Genomic DNA, 20,378 nt, shown 5'->3' on the forward strand with positions numbered 1-20,378 from the left:
CTCTGCCTCCCGTCCCAACTCGCCGCCGCCGCCTTCCGCCTCCGCCGGCGACGGCCTTCGCCGCCGCATCGCCGCCGCCTCGGGTCCTGGGCTCCGAACAAAGCCAGCGCCTCCCGCCAGCCGTGCCGCCCTCCGCCGCCTGCCGGAACCGCCGCCTCGTCCCGCGCGCCGCCGTCCCAGCGAGCTCGCCGTCCGCCTCCGACCCCGGCCATCCCGTGCCGCGCCCCTGGCCGCCCCGTGCCTCTCCGGCCCGGATCCGGCGAGATCCGGCCGAGAGCGCCCCGGATCCGGCCGTCTCCGCCATCTCCCTCCTCTCCGGCCACATATTCGGCGAGAACCCCGGCCGTCCTCGTCATCCGCGCCCGGGTCAACCCTCAGATCCGGAGGTGAAATTCGTCCAAGTCCCCGACATTTTGACATTATCATGCCATGTTCATCGCATCATATCTCTGCATCCGTAGCTCCGTTTCGTGCGTGTAATATGTCAAATTGTTCGACCCAACGAGTACATCATTTCATTCAATCGCATCATGTTCATTTGAGTTCATCTTGATGCCTGAATCATTGTTGCAAGAGTGCTTCCTAATGTTGGCTGCTGTCTGTTAACAGAACATGCTCATTTGTCATTTTTGCCATAATTGATGTGTGCATCCTATGAGGTTGATGTCTACATGTGTTTTGAACTATGACATGTCTTCTTTACAGAGGTGCTTACCATGTATTTTTGTGATCAATGTGGTGACTAGCACAAGCATGCAAACTAGGCTTCAAAATGTTGCTGATTTTAGTCCCTGCTCTGCTGTTATTTTTATGCCATGTAAACTTGATGCTACAGAGAGATCCATGCATATTTTGAGATACTTCATCAAGGATGTTTTGAACATATGGTTATTATCTATCCATTCATGCCCCTGCTTGCAATTATGGAGTAGTCTAGCATGTCATTTTCGTGCTCTACTTTTGCTACAAAATGTTTCCTGCAGATTGTTTACATGTTATTCAATTTTGCCAAGGTTGTTGTAGTTGATCCTTGCATGCCATGAACTTGTTCTTGACTTGGTTAGCTTCATAAACATGTCTTCTTGCTGATGCTATGCTTATCTTGTCATGCAATGACTTGTGGTGTGTGAATAAAGCTTGCTAAGTAGGGTACTTGCTGTTGCTATTTTGTTAGTCTGAATCTGTTATTTGGTGATGCTATGTAAACCTGCTGCTACAAATCATTCTATGCATAATCTGGAGATGGTCACTAATGGTGTTTTGTTCTACATGTCATGCTCTATCCATCCATGCCCCTGGTTGCATTTATAGCCTGCTGTAGATTATTGTAATCTTGCTCCAAAGTTGTTACATAATGTTGTTGTCAGCCTGTTAACATTAAGTTCAGTTGTTGCCATGCTTGTTGTTAGTGATCCATGTACCCTATGAACTTTCTATTGCCAGGCTTAGCTTCACAAACATGTATTCTTATTGTTGGTTGCCTTGCCATGCCATTTATTGCTCTGTGGTGAGCTGCGCAAGCTCACCAACATGCCTACTTATCGTTGTTCCTGCCATGTTTAAATCTGTAATATAACTTGCTATGTTTACATGGGTGCCATCATATTTTATGATCCTTTTTGGCTTATGGTCAGTAAGGGACTTTTGTTCTATGCACTTAGTAGTATCATGCCATGCCTTTGTTTGCCATAATAAGTTCCTGTAACATGTTGTTTGATAGCTCTAAACATTGCAACCTGATGTTATTTTCTGCAAAGTCTGAACTGTTATTATTTGCAATCTTGCCATGTGTGTTTGAGCATGTTCTAGTGATATCTGGAGATAGCTCAGTGTTCATGTTTTGTTATGCTTTACCTGTACATCATGCCCATGCCTTTTGTTTTCTTGTTAAGGTCCTGTAGCATGTTGTTTTGATGTTTGCAAGATGCCTAGTTGCTGTTTTGGACAGATTGTTGCTATAACTTGTTTCATGTGTGTGTGTTCAACCGTTGCTCCGTTTTGAGTGTGTTCTATATGAAACTTGCTTAGAATTGCATGTAGCTTCATATTATCATGTTTCATCCATGTTTTGAGGTGTTTTGCTTGATGTTTGGGTGCATTTCGCATCAATGCCATGGTTAACTTGTTTTGCTCATATCTTCTAGGCCGTAGCCCGGAACTAATTGAACTTTATATGTAACTTGACTAGAATCTCGTGTAGATCATCTTTGTGCATCTTAACTTGCTGTTTAACAATTTGAACATAAGGTTTATTCAGATCTGGACCAATCTCGAAATATGCATATGAGAACTTACCGGAATTGTTATATGTTGTTCCCGACCTCATTTAAACTTGCCTTGATGTGTTGCTCTTGTTTGCATCAGCTCTTGCCATGAGTAGCTTCATGTAGCTTTGTCATGCATCATGCTTATTGTGCATCATGCCTTGTTCATGTGTGGTGTGTTTACTATGTTGTGTGCTTCTTTTCGATAGTTCCTGTTTCCGTTGCGATCGTGAGGATTCGTTCGTCTACGCTTGGTTCGTCTTCATGGCTTCATCTCCTTCATGGACTCGTTCTTCTTCCTTGAGGGATTTCAGGCAAGATGACCACTACCCTGGATCTCACTACTATCATTGCTATGCTAGTTGTTTCGTTCTATCGCTATGCTGCACTACCTATCACCCGTTCTTCAAGCCTCCCCAAATTGCCATGAACCTCTAACCTTTGACACCCTTCCTAGCAAACAGTTGCTTGGCTATGTTACCGCTTTGCTCAGCCCTCTTATAGCGTTGCTAGTTGCAGGTGAAGTTGAAGATTGCTCCATGGTGAACAGGATTTTGGTTGGGATATCACAATATCTCTTATATTATTATTAATGCATTTATATACTTGGTAAAGGGTGGAAGGCTCGGCCTTATTCCTGGTGTTTTGTTCCACTCTTGCCGCCCCTAGTTTCCGTCATACCGGTGTTATGTTCCCGGATTTTGCGTTCCTTACGCGGTTAGTTGATTTATGGGACCCCCTTGACAGTTCGCTTTGAATAAAACTCCTCCAGCAAGGCCCAACATTGGTTTTACCATTTGCCTCACCACCACCTACTTTTCCCTTGGGAGTCGCTCTCTCGAGGGTCATCTTTATTATAGCCCCCCCCCCGGGCCAGTGCTTGTCTAAGTGTTGGTCCGAACTAGAGCCCTTTGCAGCGCCCCCTCAGGGAAACTTGAGGTCTGGTTTTAGTTGTACGGATTGCTCATCCGGTGTTGCCCTGAGAACGAGATATGTGCAGCTCCTATCGGGATTGTCGGTGCATCGGGCGGTCTTGTTGGTCTTGTTTTACCATTGTCGAAATGTCTTGTAAACCGGGATTCCGAGTCTGATCGGGTCTTCCTGGGAGAAGGTCTATCCTTCGTTGATCGCGAGAGCTTATCATGGGCTAAGTTGGGACACCCCTGCAGGGTATAAACTTTCGAAAGCCATGCCTGCGGTTATAGGCAGATGGGAATTTGTTAATGTCCGGTTGTAGATAACTTGACACCAGATCCGAACTAAAACGCATCAACCGTGTGTGTAGCCGTGATGGTCTCTTTTCGGCGGAGTCCGGGAAGTGAACACGGCTTCTGGGTTATGTTTGACGTAAGTAGGAGTTCAGGATCACTTCTTGATCATTACTAGTTGACGACCGTTCCGCTTGCTCTCTTCTCGCTCTTATTTGCGTATGTTAGCCACCATATCATGCTTAGTCGCTGCTGCAACCTCACCACTTTACCCCTTCCTTTCCCATTAAGCTTTGCTAGTCTTGATACCCATGGTAATGGGATTGCTGAGTCCTCGTGGCTCACAGATTACTAAAACAACAGTTTCAGGTACATGTTATGCGATGTTCATGACGCGAGAGCGATGCTTGCTTGTTTGGAGTTCTTCTTCTGCTTCTTCTTCGATCAGGGGATAGGTTCCAGGTCGGCAGCCTGGTCTAGCAGGGTGGATGTCGTTTGAGTTTCTGTTTGTGTTTCATCCATAGTCGGATGATGCTCTTATGTATTGTGATGTTGTATTCATGTGGCATTGTATGCCTTATGTATGTATCCCCATCTATTATGTAATGTTGATGTAATGATATCCACCTTGCAAAAGCGTTTCAATATGCAGATCTATCCTTGGTGGGACCTTCGAGTTCCTTTTGGATAGGGTCGCATATTGGGCGTGACAAGTTGGTATCAGAGCCTCGACCGACCTAGGAGCCCCCTTGATTGATCGTGTAGTTTGGCCGTTGTTGAGTCTAGAAGAGAACTGTTTTCGGAGTCTAGTTATATAGGAGAGTAGAAATTCTTTTTACTCCTCAGCCCCTTTGTCGCTCTGGTGAGGAATCTTGACGTAGGTGTTTTGTATTACTCCTCTTCCCCTTCAAATTTTTCCTTAGGATCACGCAGTTGGTCTTTCCCGATCGTTGGTTCTCAGCTCTTTTGATCCGGTGCATTTCTCGTCAAGTCGACTCGAGCCTCTTCATCTTTGAGTTGAATCCTCAGTTGTTTTCTTTCCCACCCGCCCACCGTTCTTCTTCTCGGAACCGGAGTCCGTAATCGAGTATCCATCCTACTCGTGCGAAGTCTTTGATTTCTTTCCTCAACGATTTCAACCGGTGTTTTCTCTTCAAGATATTCGTCGGTTCCCCCTTCCAAGTTGATTTTGTTTTCCCGCCCTCCCACCCTTTTTCTTCCCGGAGCCTGAGTCTCTTTCGAGCATCAATTTTCATTCATACGGAGCCCCTTCAGTCTTCCCTCAATCATTTCAACCGGTGAATTCTCGTCTTGTTCGTCATTCTTCATCCCTTTCTTTTTCCGGCAGACCCAATTCAAGTATTCGGTGTTGATCATATTCTTTCCCTCGGATCAAGTGTTCTCCTTGCTCATTTGCCTCTCGCCATTTTATCCTTCCGGAGTGCTCAGGACATCTCAGGAGATTCGTCAGTGTTCCAATTAATTCGAGGTTATCACCTCATTCAAATATTTCAATTGTTCCGGTGATTCATCTATCTGTTCATCATCCCTTTCCAACGGTGTTTTCTCGTTAGTGGGCCCTAACCCACGGGTCTTTTTCCAGGATCTTACCGGACTCTTCTAATTTCCCCCGGAGTTATTCTCAATTCTTTTCAAGTGTGACGTAAGAATGGATTTCATCAGTCAGACGCTTTTCCAAGATCCCGTTCAAATGCTTTCATTGTTGGCTCAACCCCTTCGCTTTTCATCCTCCGGGAGTATCTCAGTAATTTTTTGTGGTGTTTCTCGTCGTCATTTGAAGACCGAAGAAGGGTTTTCCTATAAACCTTGTCCATCCTCCCGAAGATTCGTGGTTCTAGCTTCATATCATTCTCTCGAATTTAATTCAGTTTGTCAGATATTCTTTTCTTACCCATCCGGAGTATGTCAGAAGTTGTTTTTCCCATTTCTTTTCACCGGAGGCCATTGTTCTAGAAGAATTCTTCGTCCTCATGTTTCAGTTACCATTATCCAATTATCCCGGTGCTCCGTTCAAGTGTTCTTTAATCAGCTCGAGCTCTTCCAGTTCTCTTGTATCTAAATCCCCTCGAGCATATTTGTTCTTCTAATTCTTCCCGGTGATTCAATCCCTTTCATCAGTCATTTTCATTTCTTACGGTGGTTCGTTCAAGAGTTTTTTTCCTTGATTATCATTTTAATTCATTCGTTCTTTTCAATCCTACCGGTGGTTCATGAAGACCTTCTCAAGTTTGCGATATGTCACTTCTCAATCCTTTTCAAGAAGAATAAGTAGTATGCTAAAATCCATTGCTTGTCATCAATTTAATTTGATGAAGGATAAGCATACAATAAATCTTATTCTTATTTCATCCAAGTGAGTAATCCTTTCCTTCGGAGTTTGTTCTTGATGAATAAATTCTAGTTCCAAGTGTTTTCATCTTTTCTTCTCCGGAGTTCAAATTTTCCGCGGCTATTTCGTCGGAACCTCCATCTAAATCATCGCAAGCTCTAATCTTATTCTTTCATCCTTCAACTATCTCATCATCCTTTTGGTACCGGATTTCTTCATGGTAGTTCTTCATGATTTAATTCATTCTTCAAGAGTTCATCAATATCTTGTTGGTAGAGTTCAAATATCTGTTCTTCTCGCTTCTCGAAGTGCAATTAATTCTCCATATTCCTTTGAAGTGGAGTTTTGTATTTCTTCTTTCTTCTAAGATATTCAAGCATTTGGTTGTGGCATATTTTCACCTCAAGTTTTGAGTTGTTTTTGATAAGTCCACAACAAGCTTATTCTTTTCGGAGATTTTGTGTCATGTCTTCGTCAAGTGCCATCTCTTTGGGTGAAGTTCGTGTTCTATTCTTTCCTTGTTCAATCGGAGTGATGCCTACATCCTTTCAGTCTTATTCGTTTCTTATCTCATTCTCACCGGAGTGGTTTCATAGTCTATCTGGTTCCGTGAGCTTTTGATTCTCGTCAATCTCGTTGTTCCTCTCTTCTTCTCGAGTGCTCTCGATTCTTTGCTTCTTCTCTTGAGTTCTTGTTTCACCTCTCCCCTTTTTCCCTTACGTCTCGGTCCTAAGATCTCGGGACAAGATCTCTTGTTAGTGGAGGAGTGTTGTAACGCCCCAGATTCATTGCGCCAGGTGTCCGCCAGTTATGCACCATCGTTGCCATGTCATTTGCTTGCGTGTTGCATTTTATCATGTCATCATGTGCATCTCATTTTGCATACGTGTTCGTCTCATGCATCCGAGCATTTTCCCCGTTCTTCGTTTTGCAATCCGGCGCTCCTATGCCCTCCGGCGTCCCCCTTTTTGTCTCCTATTGTGAGCGAGTGTTGAACTTTCTCAGAATGGCCCGAGGCTTGCCGAGCAGCCTTGGTATAGCACCGGTAGACCGCCTGTCAAGTTTCGTGCCATTTGGAGGTCGTTTGGTACTCCAACGGTTAACCGAGGGACCGAAAAGGCCTTGTGTGTGTTGCAGCCCAACACCCTTCCAAACTGGCCCAAAACCCATCTAACTCCCCTTCATGCTCTCGGTCGTTCGATCGCGTGGCCGAAAACCATGCCTCATTTGGAGTCTCCTAGCTCCCTCTACCTATAAATATGCCCCTCCCCCCGAAATTCGCGAATGATTTCTCCCTCCCGAAACCCTAGCTTTTCCCTCTCCGCCACCGGACGCGTCCGCCTCCGTGCCGAACACGTCCAGCCGTCGTCCGCAGCCAGTGGCCGCCCGCCACGTGTCCCCTCAGCGTCCCAGCCGCCGCCGGCCCGCCGCGGCCCGCGCTCGGCCCTCCCGGCCCGCTCCGCCTCCCGCGCGCCCCGGGTCAGCGCGCCGCCCGAGCCGCCCGCCGGCGTGTCCGTGCCTCCGCCGCCGTCCCGACTCGCCGCTGCCGCCTTCCGCCTCCGCCAGCGACGGCCTTCGCCGCCGCATCGCCGCCGCCTCGGGTCCTGGGCTCCGAACCCAGCCGGCGCCTCCCGCCAGTCGTGCCGCCCTCCGCCGCCTGCCGGAACCGCCGCCTCGTCCCGCGCGCCGCCGTCCCGGCGAGCTCGCCGTCCGCCTCTGACCCCGGCCATCCCGTGCCGCGCCCCTGGCCGCCCCTGCCTCTCCGGCCCAGATCCGGCGAGATTCGGCCGAGAGCGCCCCGGATCCGGCCGTCTCCGCCATCTCCCTCCTCTCCGGCCACATCTCCGGCGAGAACCCTGGCCGTCCTCGTCATCCGCGCCCGGGTCAACCCTCAGATCCGGAGGTGAAATTCGTCCAAGTCCCCAACATTTTGACATTATCATGCCATGTTCATCGCATCATATCTCTGCTTCCGTAGCTCCGTTTCGTGCGTGTAATATGTCCAATCGTTCGACTCAACGAGTACATCATTTCATTCCATTGCATCATGTTCATTTGAGTTCATCTTGATGCCTGAATTATTGTTGCAATAGTGCTTCCTAATGTTGGCTGCTGTCTGTTAATAGAACATGCTCATTTGTAATTTTTGCCATGATTGATGTGTGCATCCTATGAGGTTGATGTCTACATGTATTTTGAACTATGCCATGTCTTCTTTTCATAGATGCTTACCATGTATTTTTTTGATCAATGTGGTGACTAGCACAAGCATGCAAACTAGGCTTCGTAATGTTGCTGATTTTAGTCCCTGTTCTGCTGTTATTTTTATGCCATGTAAACTTGATGCTACAGAGAGATCCATGAATATTGTGAGATACTTCAGTAAGGATGTTTTGAACATATGGTTATTATCTATCCATTCATGCCCCTGCTTGCAATTATGGAGTAGTCTAGCATGTCATTTTCGTGCTCTACTTTTGCTACAAAATGTTTCCTGGCAGATTGTTTACATGTTATTCAATTTTGCCAAGGTTGTTGTAGTTGATCCTTGCATGCCATGAACTTGTTCTTGACTTGGTTAGCTTCATAAACATGTCTTCTTGCTGATGCTATGCTTATCTTGTCATGCAATGACTTGTGGTGAGTGAATCAAGCCTGCTAAGTAGGGTACTTGATGTTGCTGTTTTGTTAGTCTGAATCTGTTATTTGGTGATGCTATGTAAACCTGCTGCTACAAATCATTCTATGCATAATCTGGAGATGGTCACTAAGGGTGTTTTGTTCTACATGTCATGCTCTATCCATCCATGCCCCTGGTTGCATTTATAGCCTGCTGTAGATTATTGTAATCTTGCTCCAAAGTTGTTATATAATGTTGCTGTCAGCGTGTTAACATTAAGTTCAGTTGTTGCCATGCTTGTTGTTAGTGATCCATGTACCCTATGAACTTTCTATTGCCATGCTTAGCTTCACAAACATGTATTCTTACTGTTGTTTGCCTTGCCATGCCATTTATTGCTCTATGGTGAGCTGCACAAGCTCACTAACATGCCTATTTATCGTTGTTCCTGCCATGTTTAAATCTGTAATATAACTTGCTATGTTTACATGGGTGCCATCATATTTGATGATCCTTTTTGGCTTATGGTCAGTAAGGGACTTTTGTTCTATGCATTTAGTAGTATCATGCCATGCCTTTGTTTGCCATAATAAGTTCCTGTAACATGTTGTTTGATAGCTCTAAACATTGCAACCTGATGTTATTTTCTGCAAAGTCTGAACTGTTATTATTTGCAATCTTGCCATGTGTGTTTGAGCATGTTCTAGTGATATCTGGAGATAACTCGGTGTTCATGTTTTGTTATGCTTTACCTGTACATCATGCCCATGCCTTTTGTTTTCTTGTTAAGGTCCTGTAGCATGTTGTTTTGATGCTTGCCAGATGCCTAGTTGCTGTTTTGGACAGATTGTTGCTATAACTTGTTTCATGTGTGTGTGTTGAACCGTTGCTCCGTTTTGAGTGTGTTCTATATGACACTTGCTTAGAATTGCATGTAACTTCATATTATCATGTTGCATCCATGTTTTGAGGTGTTTTGCTTGATGTTTGGGTGCATTTCGCATCAATGCCATGGTTAACTTGTTTTGCTCATATCTTCTAGGCCGTAGCCCGGAACTAATTGAACTTTATATGTAACTTGACTAGAATCTCGTGTAGATCATCTTTGCGCATCTTAACTTGCTGTTTAACAATTTGAACATAAGGTTTATTCAGATCTGGACTAATCTCGAAATATAAATATGAGGACTTACCGGAATTGTTATATGTTGTTCCCGGCCTCATTTAAACTTGCCTTGATGTGTTGCTCTTGTTTGCATCATCTCTTGCCATGAGTAGCTTCATGTAGCTTTGTCATGCATCATGCTTGTTGTGCATCATGCCTTGTTCATGTGTGGTGTGTTTACTATGTTGTGTGCTTCTTTTCGATAGTTCCTGTTTCCGTCGCGATCGTGAGGATTCGTTCGTCTACGCTTGGTTCGTCTTCATGGCTTCATCTCCTTCATGGACTCGTTCTTCTTCCTTGCGGGATTTCAGGCAAGATGACCGCTACCCTGGATCTCACTACTATCATTGCTATGCTAGTTGTTTTGTTCTATCGCTATGTTGCGCTACCAATCACCCGTTCTTCAAGCCTCCCCAAATTGCCATGAACCTCTAACCTTTGACACCCTTCCTAGCAAACAGTTGCTTGGCTATGTTACCGCTTTGCTCAGCCCTCTTATAGCATTGCTAGTTGCAGGTGAAGTTGAAGATTGCTCCATGGTGAACAGGATTTTGGTTCGGATATCACAATATCTCTTATATTATTATTAATGCATCTATATACTTGGTAAAGGGTGGAAGGCTCGGCCTTATGCCTGGTGTTTTGTTCCACTCTTGCCGCCCCTAGTTTCCGTCATACTGGTGTTATGTTCCCGGATTTTGCGTTCCTTACGTGGTTGGGTGATTTATGGGACCCCCTTGACAGTTCGCTTTGAATAAAACTCCTCCAGCAAGGCCCAACATTGGTTTTACCATTTGCCTCACCACCACCTACTTTTCCCTTGGGAGTCGCTCTCTCGAGGGTCATCTTTATTATAGCCCCCCCCCGGGCCAGTGCTTGTCTAAGTGTTGGTCTGAACTAGAGCCCTTTGTAGTGCCCCCTCAGGGAAACTTGAGGTCTAGTTTTAGTTGTATGGATTGCTCATCCGGTGTTGCTCTGAGAACGAGATATGTGCAGCTCCTATCGGGATTGTCGGCGCATCGGGCGGTCTTGTTGGTCTTGTTTCACCATTATCGAAATGTCTTGTAAACCGGGATTCCGAGTCTGATCGGGTCTTCCTGGGAGAAGGTATATCCTTCGTTGATCACGAGAGCTTATCATGGGATAAGTTGGGACACCCCTGCAGGGTATAAACTTTCGAAAGCCGTGTCTGCGGTTATAGGTAGATGGGAATTTGTTAATGTCCGGTTGTAGATAACTTGACACCAGATCCGAATTAAAACGCATCAACCGTGTGTGTAGCCGTGATGGTCTCTTTTCGGCGGAGTCCGGGAAGTGAACACGGTTTCTGGGTTATGTTTGACGTAAGTAGGAGTTCAGGATCACTTCTTGATCATTACTAGTTGACGACCGTTCCGCTTGCTCTCTTCTCGCTCTTATTTGCGTATGTTAGCCACCATATCATGCTTAGTCGCTGCTGCAACCTCACCACTTTACCCCTTCCTTTCCCATTAAGCTTTGCTAGCCTTGATACCCATGGTACTGGGATTGCTGAGTCCTCGTGGCTCATAGATTACTACAACAACAGTTGCAGGTACAGGTTATGCGATGTTCAGGACGCGAGAGCGATGCTTGCTTGTTTGGAGTTCTTCTTCTGCTTCTTCTTCGATCAGGGGATAGGTTCCAGGTTGGCAGCCTGGGCTAGCAGGGTGGATGTCGTTTGAGTTTCTGTTTGTGTTTCATCTGTAGTCGGATGATGCTCTTATGTATTGTGATGTTGTATTCGTGTGGCATTGTATGCCTTATGTATGTATCCCCATCTATTATGTAATGTTGATGTAATGATATCCACCTTGCAAAAGCGTTTCAATATGCGGGTCTATCCTTGGTGGGACCTTCGAGTTCCTTTTGGATAGGGTCGCATATTGGGCGTGACATTAGTACACGGTTATAAGTACTAGTATGCCAAGATGACTGCACATTCCTCCTCAACTCCTCATCCACAAAAACAAACAAGTCATTCAGCATCCTTCCCTTGCGTCTGCCATGGCCAGCGTGAGTTCTGGGTCGAGAGATTTCCACCAGGGAGAGGCGAGCATGGAAGCGAAAGCACGAGAGATGTCTCGCCTCTCTGCGAGAGCAGCCGACATGTCCTGCCGCATGGAAGTAGCAGCACAAAGGTCCCGCCGCACCGCTGAAGCAGCACAGAGGTCCCGCCGCACCGTCAATGCAGCAGACTAGTCCGGCCGCGCCGCAGAAGCAGCAGAGATGTCCCGCCGCGCCACAAATGTAGCAGAGATGTCCTGCCGTGCCGCAGCTGGCTGGGAAAATTTCTCGCGACCAGGCGACGACTGTTACAGGCGCATGCATGCAATCGTCCATAGCCAGATGGATCAGATCTCCGGCTGGGCGAGGTTGCAGGACGACATGAAAGCCTCGTTTGAACAGGCTACCAGCGTCATCCGGCAACTAAGGGAGTGCAATGAGAGGCTCCGGGCCGAGCGCAACCTGTTGAGGGAGAAGATCGTCCGAAGTGCAGACCAGCAGGAGGAGACCAGTGCCTTATTGAAGAGGACCGTCGTCATCGTCAAGAAACTTATGGACGAGAATGACATGCTCCACAACGAGCTCCAAAGGCTGGTGGAGGAATTCATGGATGTTCTCAAGCAGCGTCTTGAGGACACGAAAGAGCTTATCGCCGCTCGCTGCGGAGACTAGTTCCCATGGCCTACAGCAATGCATCAAGAAAGTAGAGATCAGCGAGCCAGATCCTTGTCTTCCTTCTTCTTTTGCCCTTGTGTATTTCAGGTGTAGCCGCATGTGGCTTTTTTCATTATCTTTCTAATTATGTTAGACAATTAATCGTCCTTATATATTCATCAGTCTTGCTATAAGTCGCAGTAGATGCTATATAGGTCCGTTGGATCTTACATGAGGATCCGTGCTTTCAGATTTTCTTTTTTCTCTCTTAAATCTCAGCCGAGTGAGACATAGCCATGCCATTAAACAAAGGCCTGGACGCCATTAATGGAGACCTTGGGAGAGAGGTGGATGGCAGATGGAGGTCAAAGGGCTCTCCTCCCGATAAGCACGCGCAGGGGTCTGATCGCACGCCTCTCATACTCAAATAGCTACCCTACACAGTGCCTCCTAGCTAATAAAAAATGGGGGCGCGTGGCAGCACGTAAATGGTACTAGTAAGTAGAACGCCACGGTTTCAATAATACTTGTGTTTCCGATTGTAACGTGATAGCACTTGTTCCAAAATGACTTTGTTGATTGTTAATGTGTGCGCCTTCGCAAATCGGACTGCAAAATGACCACAACATGTTGGTGCCATGTCATGGAACCAAGCCAAGTTTCATTATTTTCATGTGTGTTTTGGATTTACAGAAATTAAAAAACTAAGTTTCTCAATGTTTCCAACCCAGCCACGACGCCCAGAATTTTGAATTTCATTCCCATTTCTTGCATGGAACCTAGAAATTTACCCAAGGACACACATGTGATTTTTCAACCAACTTTGGTGCACTAGAACATGTGCTTGTATTTCAAATTTGAATTATGCACACAAAGGTGACACATTCCCTCCCAGAACCACGATCCTTCTTGAGAGAAGCTCCGATTTGCATGAAGCTTATACCAAAATTTGTTCCTATTCGGCCAATTTTATTTACCATGACATGGTACTACCATGACATGACACCATGCCAAGTTTCATGATTTTAAAACCAAGTTTCTCAATGTTCTCGACCGAGCCACGATGCCCAGATGTTTGAATTTTATTCTCATTTTTTGCATGGGACCTAGAAATTCACCCGAGGACACAAATGTGATTTTTAAACCAACTTTGGTGCACGGGAGCATGTGCTTGTAGTTCAAATTTAAATTATGCACATTAAATGACCAAAAACTCAATTAATGTGTAAATAAGGACAAACAAAGCCGGAATAATTCCAAAATTTAACAGGGCACTCATGTAGTTCTAAGTTGCCTTTGTAAATAAACTCAAGGGGGACAGTGTATATCGTTTCGCACTCAAAGGTGGCACATTCCCTCTCAGAACCACGAGCCTTCTTGAGAGAAGATTTGGTTTGCAAGAAGCTTATACCAAAATTAGTTCCTATTCGGCTAATTTTTTTACCACGACATGGTAGTACCATGACATGACACCCATGTCAAGTTTCATGATTTTCAGACGTGTTTTGGATTTACAAGAATTTTAAAACCAAGTTTCTCAATGTTCTCGGCCGAGCCACGATGCCCAGATGTTTTAATTTTATCCTCATTTCTTGCATGGGACCTAGAAATTCACCCGAGGATACAAATGTGATTTTTCAACCAACTTTGGTGCACGAGAGCATGTGCTTGTAGTTCAAATTTGACTTATGCACATTAAATGACCAGAAACTCAATTAATGTATAAAAAATGACAAACGAACCCAGAATAATTCCAAAATTTAACAAGGCACTCATGTAGTTCTATGTTGCCTTTGTTAAGAAACTCAAGGGGGGGCAGCGTATATCGTTTCACACTCAAAGGTGGCACATTCCCTCTTAGAACCACGAGCTTCCAAATCGGCCCAATGTTTTACCACAACATGTTACTGCCATGACATGACACCATGCCAAGTTTCATGATTTCCAGGCGAGTTTTGGATTTACATGAATTTAAAATCTAAGTTTCTCGATGTTCTTGGCTGAGTCATGACGCCCAGATGTTTGAATTTCACTCTCATTTCTTCCATGGGACCTAGAAATTCAACCAAGGACACACATGTGATTTTTCAACCCACTTTGGTGCGCCGGAGCATGTGCATGCAATTCATATTTAGATTATGCACATTGAAAGTCCAGAAACTCAATTAATGTATAAAAAGGCCAAATGAACCCGAAATAATTCCAAAATTTAACAGGGCACTCATATAGTTCTATGTTACCTCTGTAAAGAAAATCAGGGGGAGGCAGCGTATATCGTTTCGCACACAAAGGTGATATGTTCCCTCTCGGAACCACGATGCTTGTTGAGAGAATCTCCGGTTTTGCAAGAAGCTTATACCAAAACTTGTCCCAATTCAGACAAAAATTATACATGTGAAAACAGGGTTTAGATTATCCCGAATATCTCGCTACCTAGACCAATAATGTAATATGATTTGAATTCAACATAAAATGGATACAAATATTTGAATTGGAGAGTGTATGGTACATGTAGTTCATAGTGAAATATGATTACTGCTATATGCATGTTTTTTGTTATCAAGATAATATTTAAATTATTGTATAACTTGACAACATTCGTATTCAAATAAGGAAAATTGATTCAAATTTAGTCCATATGGTAGACGACAATATATATGTTCACATGGTGGAGTAAAATGTTCATATATGATGGAAGATCAAAATGTACGACTACATCAATTATAAACCGCAAGGTCACCTAACGATATATTCGAATTCAACATAACGTGGATTCAAAAATTGAAATTCGAGATCCTCGCATTTGTAATTATATAAAAAGGGACATTACTCTTTCTTTGGTGGGAAATGATTTGTTTTTTGTTGTTGTTTGAGGGAAGTGCGAATCGATTTGGTACTGTGCAGAGTAATCTATTTCTCCCGGGTTTTTTTACATTTTTCTTGTAGTTTTTTCAATGGCATCTATAGCAATATAGTAAAAGGAACATGACTCTCTTGTGTCTTGTATGAATTGTTTTTTTACACGTTAAGTTTGTTCTGCCGAACAAGGAATCCGCACCATGTTATCCTGAAATTTTCAATCTCGAGTATCTTTTGTCTCACCTGCTTTGAAACTCCCGCCTCTTCAACCCGCGCCGCGCCTTGTTATCCCGAAATTTGGACGTGTGCGATAACTCCCTCCTCATCCGAAATCGGTCCCACAGTCCTGACACGCGAAATCCCCCTTCTACCCCTCAGCCGGAAATGAAGCTCCACGTCGCGGTGTCAAAACCGATGGGGGTACACTGGTAACTTACCCTACATTTCAGACAAGCGCGTCCCTAAGCTTGGCTTCCCCCTCCCCATTCGCCCCCCCCATTCGTACATCGAGGCCGCCAAAACCCGCGAAACCCCACGCTCCTCTGTCGGCCTCCCGACCGCCGCCCAGCCGGAGACTCTTCCCCGACTACGTCGTCCACCGCAATAGCTCGTCATCCCTCATCCATCGCACCCGATGAGGATCCGTTGTTGATCTCGTCGTCCCGCCGGATCAGCCACCCCGTCCTCCACCTCCAAGGAGTTGCCCCGATGTTCGCCTCGTCTATCGCACCACCTCAATCCCCACAGCACCGTCTTGACCTGTCCCACCAGAACCGCAGCACCCTCACCAATTCCTCCGATAAAGCTGAGGCCAACTCTGAGCCACCAAGGAGGTTCTGCACTCACCGCTGCATTTTATCTTTTATTCGATCCCACGGGACTGCCGGTGCTCGATACCGAGCAGACATGGCGGGTCTCCATCGATGGCATCGTCGTCGGCCACATCATCCTTGGTGTCTCTCCCCAATGTCGTTGCTTCCTCGGCGGCGACTTCCACAACGGCACTAGCTGCAACTGCTCCGGCTCTCGCTCGCGCTGCAGCTCTGTTCTTGCTGTCAGTCGCGCTGTTGCACTGCTCTTGCTTTCGTTCGTGCTGCTGCTTTGCTCTTGCTCTCGCTTGCGCTGCTGCTACTGTTGCACGACCTCCGCGGGTACAGGAGTTGCTGCTTATCGTTGTGCTACTGCATGACTTGCTCTCTGCTAGTGCCTTCCCTGCTCGAGCGTCTACTGATTTAGATCACTGCTTGTCTGCTACTAGTGCTCGAACGCCCTAAACATCTATTGCAATGCTCTGTTACTAGTTCAATCATTTTCGACTGTAAAGTTCATTTTCTTCAGTTAAGTTCAGAGTGAACAGTACTTACAGCATCTGTCGAAGTGGTCGTGGTGCGGCTGATGTGTTTTACATCTAGCACCTTTTGTGGATGTATTTTACATCATCTATTGCAGATGATATTAAGGTCCCACTTCAGATTAACATTGTCTGTCTTGTCCTGCTTGAGCCTCGTCGCCGTACACCTTAGCGGAGCTGCTCCAACGACGGAACCGTCCATCACAGCGGAGCAGTACCCTCGGCGCTGTTTCCAGAGGCCTCGGATCTTCTTCCCCGCCTCTGACAGTCACACCAGCATCATCACCATCCTCCACGTCCAACCCAATGATGATGAGGTCCACAAGGCTATGACAAAGAGGTTGTACACTCGTCGCATCACTTTGTTACTCTGTGTTCATGTCGATCCCTCAGGGATCCTTTGCTATGGAACTACTACTCGTGCAAATCTGTTAGAAGGAGTGGAGCAAAGAAAAACTGGAGGATTTTTTTCCTTTGGTGTCTCTTTCGAAGAAAAAACGTAGGAATTTTATTCACTTGGACGCCCTTTTCAAGTTAATATGCATGAAGAACAGAACTAATTGCATTACTGGCATAATAAGATTCTTATGTTTTCATTTTCACGTGGTTTGACTTTAATTTGACCATGTTTCTCCATTCTTGTGTTCTTCCAATTCATGTGAACCAAACACCCAGGTTGACTAAAATCCTATGTTTCCAAATGCTCCCTTTTGCACGTGCATTCCTACCATATTCCTGTGTTTTTCCTGTCCCTGCATTTATAGAATCCTCCAATTCTAAGGAGCCCTTACAGATTTACTTCATTTTAGATAGGCGTCAAAGAAAACTCTGTGCGTTATGTCCTTCTCCTGCCGTGTCGTCATCCACCCCACCTGAGGTGCACCATCGATAGAAGTGTTCACTGCATCAGAGATCTCCCCTGCAGACTTGATTTCGCCGCCTTAGATCATCTTCCTCGTTGCCGGCAGCCACGCCAACTGCATTACCATCATCGACTGAGCAGATGAACCTGAGGACTATACAGTTCCGGAAGAGAGGTCGCAGTCTTTCGTGTTTTCTTATGTTATACATCGGTTATTATTACCTGCTACTTTATCGTTCAAACTTGAGTTTTGAAATGCCCATGGGTCTCATATCAAGCCAGCAACGAATAGTATCTATCTACTATCTGGTTCATCTGGGGTCTTCTATGTGGTTCATGTTTGGTGGGCAACAAACAATAGATGATCCATTGTCTATCTTTTTAAACTGAAGCTATAATCTTCCTGCTATCATTAGTTTTGGATCCATCCACTCGTTTGCTACCATCAGTCTTGATTTTTGCATGCACCCCTTAGGCCTTACAAAATCTAACTATTTTTTTATTATGCATGTCAGATATTGTACACAATCGTACTAAACATGTAGAGAAAAAGAGAAGACTGTTGCGTGGGAATATAATGTCATGCAGACACCGCTCCATGGTGAGCGAAGTGGGGCCCCCCTCCTGCATTTCCAGATTGTATTCCATATGAAGATAACTGTTCAGATGGAGATTCAGAAGGAGCCGACCACGCCTGTTTACCACCTGAGGTGTTTGCTCTAACCTGGCATGCTGATGTTGGTCATATCATGCATATGGCGCCTTGCATTGCTTACATTATACATCTTATATGTCATCAGCTTAGTTTAGATTTGCTTTGTGTGAATGTCACTTGTTTGGTTTCTATATCATACTCCCACCATTCCTAAATATTTGTCTTTTTAGATATTTCAACAAGTGACTACATATGGAACAAAATGAGTGGATCTACACTCTAAAATATGTCTATATACATCTGTATATGGTAGTCCATTTGAAATCTCTAAAAAGACAAATATTTAGGAACGGAAGGAGTATATGGGAATTATGCAATGCCATCTTCTTTAGCCAGGCATCATATACTTGAAGCATGCAATGCCATACTGTTTAGCCAGTCATCGTATATGTGAATTGTATCGTGCCATATTTTTTCCATAATGTATTCCATTTGTCAACAATGTTTATACATTCATCTACTCTTCCTGTGCATCATCCATTTGAGTCGGTCATGGGAAAATCTGGAGTGAAAACAAGGTCTTCTGAGCAGTCGATGCTACCTGTCGATGCAAATTTCTTGCCGGTTACAGATAGCTCCTCAGAGGAGGATTCGGAAACAGATGACCAGTTGTATCCCCCCCCCCCCGAGGTGCATGCTCTAACTTGGCTGGGTTATATTACTCATATCATGCATATGGTGTCTTGCATTGCCATACCATCTACTTAGATTAGACATGCTTTGTGTGAATGCCTCCTGTTTGCTTTCTATATCAGATATGTGAATTATGCAATGCCATGTTTTTCAGCCAGTTATCATATATGTGAATTATGCACCGCCATGGAGCCAGGCATCATATATGTGAATTATCTCATGCCATCTTTTTTCACTACATATTCCATTTGTCGACAATCTGTGTATATTGAACTACTATTCATGTGTATCAGCCATTTGAGCCTGTTATGGAAAAATCTGGAGTGAAAACAAGGTCTTCAGAGCAGGCAATAGTACCTATTGAAGCATATATCTAGATGGTTACAGGGAGCTCCTCAGAGGAGGATTCAGAGATAGATGACCAGTCCTATATCCCACCTGAGGTGTATGCTCTAAGTTGCAATGTTTATATTTCTCATATGATGCATATGGTGTCTTGAATTGCTTAGTTTAGACATCATATGTCGGGGAAGCTGATCCATGAACACCTATGGGGACCGGCGGACCGAGCCCCTTTCGGTTCGGCGGGGGGCGGAGATCGCACGAAGAGCGGATCGAGGCGAAACACACGAGCAGTTTTACCCAGCTTCGGAGCTCTCCGGAGAGATAATACTCCTACTGCTGCTTGTCTGATTGTATTGAGTTCTTGCTCGGGAGCGCTGAGTGCTACAGTACACACGAGCTGCTAACGAGACCGAGCGTGAGTGTTTTCTGGTTCCGAACCCCTCTCTACGTTGCACATGGGCCTCCTTTTATATCTCAAGGGGTCTCCGACAGGTGGCAACGTAGACAAGGGAAAAAATGGAAAACGAATTGCGGTTGGTACAACCACCTATACAGTGTATCCTACCTAACCCTGACGGCAGGGGACAAAGGCATTAAATGCCCGTCTGTGTCGCCCAAACAGTGCAAAAAGGGGCCGTCAGGGACGCCACCGCTCGCCACGATGGCAGTCTTGTCAGCGTCGCTTGTCACCTAGCACCGCTAGCTGCACAGCCTCTTGCCACGCGCGCCTGGAAAGGCCCCAAGGGCGACACGTTGGTGGATGTGCTGGAGCGCGGGTACAGAGTGGTAGCCTGCCGCGGCAAGCGCCTTGCCGCGGTCGTTGTCTTGTCGCGCCCGGAAGCTTGTCGCTCACCGGGCCTTGCCGGGATGCGTGGTGCGTCGCGGCAAGTTCCTTGCGATGCCTTGGTTGGCCTTCCCGGCAAGCTCCTGTTGCCGGGGTCTTGTCTCCTTGGTTTAAATACTTTGTTCTTGAATGGCTCCAAAGGAATCACGGAGGACCTTGGCGGTCACCCGGCAAGCCTTGCCGCGGGGCGCTGCAACTGCCCGTGCACAAGTTCGGGATACTAGGGTACCCCTACTCTAGTACACCGACAGGAGCCCCCGGGCCTGGGCCACACACGGTGCCGAGCGCTGTTGGGCCAGGCCCAAAACAGGGCATGGGCACGCGCGGCCTGGGTTACGCCGTATCTTACTCCGTATCCACCGTGCTCTCCCCGAACGGCACGCGTTGAATGCGGTGTCGTGGGGGAGATCGTGGGTGGTTTCTTTATTCGGAAAGGCGGAATGTCCGCCCCCTCCCTCTTTATAAGCAGGGGAAACAGGGGCA

The sequence above is a fragment of the Triticum dicoccoides genome, chromosome 2B (genome assembly GCF_002162155.2).
Source record: "Triticum dicoccoides isolate Atlit2015 ecotype Zavitan chromosome 2B, WEW_v2.0, whole genome shotgun sequence".
NCBI classification, from domain to species: domain Eukaryota; kingdom Viridiplantae; phylum Streptophyta; class Magnoliopsida; order Poales; family Poaceae; genus Triticum; species Triticum dicoccoides.